The sequence below is a fragment of the Zingiber officinale genome, chromosome 3A (genome assembly GCF_018446385.1).
Source record: "Zingiber officinale cultivar Zhangliang chromosome 3A, Zo_v1.1, whole genome shotgun sequence".
Classification (NCBI taxonomy): Eukaryota; Viridiplantae; Streptophyta; class Magnoliopsida; order Zingiberales; family Zingiberaceae; genus Zingiber; species Zingiber officinale.
The window spans coordinates 154,290,286-154,294,482 of record NC_055990.1 but is presented as its reverse complement, the minus strand read 5'-3'; the positions used below and the strand labels follow the sequence as shown (position 1 = coordinate 154,294,482).

The following is a 4,197-nucleotide window of genomic DNA, read 5'->3' as shown; positions in this document are numbered from 1 at the left end:
ATGTCATTGACTTGATTGTCTAGGAAGAGTGTGGAATTTTCCTGGATATATGCTTTTGAGACCAGTTTCATGAATTGAAATGAAACGTTGATAACTGCATCGACTTAGTTTCACCTTCTTGTGTAGACGGATTTATACTCTACGCAGAAGTATCGTTTTAGGGTTAGGTACAATTATGAAGCAGCGGAGTCGAGTAGTACTATGTTTTCTTGACAGCTGATAGATCATGAGAAAATTATCCGACTCATGATTTGGGGTTAGCAGGTATCATTTTCTCGTTGAAAATGAGGTGACATCATTTATACGGTATTTATTATTACCATGAAAGATTATGTGTATTTCTGAGTTATAACTGGTCCGAGAGGAGTTATTTCAGGAAGCACATTGACCCAGTTTTACGATACATGCAGGTGATACCCAATGTACGGAGTCTTGAGGCGTTCCTATTAGTGGAACAACAGTAAGACATCGAAGATTTTGTTGCTTGATGTCTAGTGTGTCAGCATGTGGAGGTTGAACATCGGAGACTAGTAGGATTGTTCCAGCATACTTGTATATTGGAATGAAGTTGAGAGCATGTTTTGGTGGACGGTATTGTCCTATATCACGGTAAGGATGTGATGCGATGTGGGGAATCGTTGATTGGTTGTTAGATTTGTTCCACTTCTATCGATTTGTAAGATGAATTCTTTGGATCAAGTAGTAGGGTTATACTGTAGAGGAATTACCTGATCTTATGGTATACCTCTAAGTATTGTCTCGGATGGAAATATGTGAATCACGTCATGGTTCTGACTGAGGTTACAGTAGACTTTGGATTCAGGGCTTCGCTTTAGTATAGATTTTCATTCTCAGTGTGAGGGATAGTTTGAGCCCTGTATACAGATGTTGGAGGATTTGCTGATAGTGCATTATGGAATTTAGAGGTAGTTGATTTCCTCACGATTGGCTATACAGCAGTGTGAGAGTAGCGGAAGCAGGGTGAGCTCATAACCCACAGAGTCTTCTCTTACGGTTGGAGATTTGCTATGATATTTGAATGGAACAGTATATGGGTATGTTGTTGGATTGTTACACTTAGATGTGGATCCCTTAGTTGAGCAGTAAATTTGGGGACCAAATTTTTATTAGTGGGGGAGAATGTAAAATACGGTGCCCAAATAATAATTAAATAATAAGGTTATTGAACTAATAATCATTTTGGATTTTTCAAGAATTTTTAGAAATTTTCTGGGAATTTTTCGGAGCCCGTTCGGCGTACTTTAAGGGGATCAATTATTGGGTAGCGAGAAAGTCTCTTTGGAATGCCTAAATATGAGAGTTGATTGAGGAATGGACTTAGATCTTGATTAACTAAACCTAAGTTATATATGTTTATATTAAACCTAATCTTCTTCCCCTCCCTCTCACGCCGACACCTCCTTCCCCTTTTCATCCGCCGCACACCCGAGCCCTCCTCTCAAGCTCTCCACTTCCCCGCCGCCTCTCCCTCACCCTCTCGCGCCGCCGCTACCTTCCCAAACCGACGGTGCCGACGCGACTCCTCTCCTTCCCCAAGTGTAAGCCGTCGGCCCAGGGAGGCCCTAGCCGTCTCCCTCCCTCTCAGCCGATGTCGCGAGCTCATCATCGACCATCGCCTGAAGAACGATCGCCTCACCTTGATGCCGATTCTTGAGTGTCGCCTCTCAGAGCAGCGACGTCGTTAATCGCCGCTGCTGTCCCTGTGTGTGCCGAGAGCCACTCGTGCTCCACCCGAGTGCCACCCATGATCCGTTTCTCCATCTTCTTTTCCTCATGAGGCGTGGAATCTTTCCCCTCTTTCACGGTTGAATCCATCGCCGACCGTCGGACATGAGCGGAGCAACAGCGATCTCATCAAGAAGTACCTTAAAGTTGTCACAGCTCTGCTCTACCTCGACTCTGCACCACAGCAGCTATTGTCAACCCTAGCCCGATGTATACCACCATCAGAGCACCTTCTACATCCTCCATTTCGTTCCGGGCAGATCATTGATTCTTCTGCTCACCGGTGCTACCCTTAGCCTCAGTGGCGCAGCCTGCCGTCTAGCTGCCAAAGATTGGTTTTCCACAGGAGTTAGTTCTGTTGGCACAGATTTGAGGTAATCCATTGCCTATCATCTGATTTGAATGTTTGTTATAGATTTAGTGTTGATTCGGGGTGATTGTTTGGATGGAAGTGACCAAATGGTTCCGATAGCTAGGTCTTCGGCTGTGAGATAATAGGGCAGCAGCCATATGAAGGTAAGATGTTTATAGAATTGGAGAAGGGGTTGTTAACATGGGATTGAGTTTGATGCTTAGATGACTGTTATGATTGTTATGTAGGGTGTTGGATTTGGAAATCAACAACTCTATCTTTCTCCGGCCATGATCCTTGGTAGCGAGCACTTCTCCGGTTGTGAATTAACATAGAGGTTTCCGATTCAGGTGAGTTGATGAAAACTAAATTATGTTTTAATCAAATGTGATTATAGCATGTTTAATCTAAGGTAGTGGAGATTGGTTATGGATGAATAACTAGTTGTGTTGGTTGGATTATCAGATGTGGTAGTTAAAAATTGATTATGTGGAAGAATTATGCATGTTCGATTCATGATGCTTAGTTGTTGATGCAATTAAATTGGACTGGATAAGTTGGATTGTTTATTCATGCCTTTCTTGGATTAAATTGAAGTATGTGAAGAAAGAGTTTGAATCGGTTTAGGTTGGTTGATAGTTGACACATTGATTGTAGATCTTTGGTTTTATCTCGTATTCTGTATTTGTAGGATTCGAGGTGGATGTGATCGTCTAGATTTGTTGAAGATGGTTAGCACGATCGATAATTAAAGGCGGGTACTTCTTGCTTTATCTCTTTAGCACATTGTTCTTAGTGCATGAGCTATATGTTTGATAGCCATTATGTTTATCTTGACTCCACTCGTATTTTTCCTGCGCTTGATACTTCCACTCAATTTTCGAGCTACTCATTCGTGTATCTATACAGTCTCCCTTTGCTATCTATGATGTTTAGCAGATACTATATCACTAGGTATCAGATACCTAATACCAGATACTAGACATTAGATATTAGGTATTGGATATATAGACACTTGATACCATGTTTACCTGCTTTGATTGCTGTTTATTTACACACCTTGCTGAGCATGCTGGCTTCATGTAGCATACCTGTTTTCAGTTTATATATATATATGATGACTGTTGCATTATTCGCATCATGTCATTGCATGCATAGCCGACGACTTTGGCTCCCTTGTGGTTGAGACGGTCGTTGGCCTGAGCCGCACGCTCGGCCACTCATGGGTAGTGGTAGCTTGGAGCGTGCCGCTAGTCCTGTCATGCCCCCCACTCGCTCACTCATGGGTAGTGTCTGCTGGAGTCGCGGGCAGCAGGGACCCCCGTCGCAGACGTAGCTATTCAGTTACTATGCAACTGTCCCCTCGGCCACTCGAGAGTAGTGGTAGCTGGAGTGGTGTACAGTTTGTCATTGTCCCGGCCTCTCGTCCATACTGGGGTCATGGACTTGAGGGGTGGGCGGGAGTGACCATCCGTGCATACGCTGTTATTATTATACCTGCTGATACTGTTGTTTACTTATGCTGTTGTTGCTTATCTATGCTACTGTTGCTAGATTATGTTGCTGTTGTTTATTTATGCTGTTATGCTTACATAGGTTGAGATTTATACCTGTGATATTTGTTTAGACACTGGCTTACTTACTGTTGACCTGTATATACCTCACATGATACTATGTAGTTATGAGCAGTACTGTAGCAGGACTTTGCTATATCTACCTTCCCTTACTAGCCTAGGATATGGTTTCAGGTATGGACACTTATTATGATATCACTGTAGTATCTGCCGTTTCTATACGAGACTGTATACCTTTGCATCTTTAATTCTTTACTTTACTCATGCACTATCTGTCTATTACCCGCTGAGTCTTTATACTCACCACCCCGTATATTGGTAATTTCACCAGGTAGCAGGTAAAGGATTTATGGAGTCGCCTGGAGATCCTGTCTGCCAGTTCCACGTCACATTCGAGGACGACCTTACGATTTCGGTATTTCTTACGTTATTTGTAGTTTGGGTTTTGTACTTGTTTATGTATTTGTATTCTCTTATATTTGGATTGATATTATTGTGTCAAGCCGAGCCGGCTCGCAGTCAGTT

General features: G+C 42.8%; 1 long non-coding RNA gene across 1 annotated transcript; it reads left to right on the top strand.

Annotated features, from left to right (window-relative positions):
* The first annotated feature begins 2,045 nt into the window (after positions 1 to 2,045).
* LOC122054155 lies at positions 2,046 to 2,825 on the top strand. The gene is made up of 3 exons (XR_006132590.1): positions 2,046 to 2,262; positions 2,347 to 2,448; positions 2,790 to 2,825. It is a non-coding gene; the product is annotated as an uncharacterized LOC122054155 (long non-coding RNA).
* The last annotated feature ends 1,372 nt before the right edge of the window (positions 2,826 to 4,197 follow it).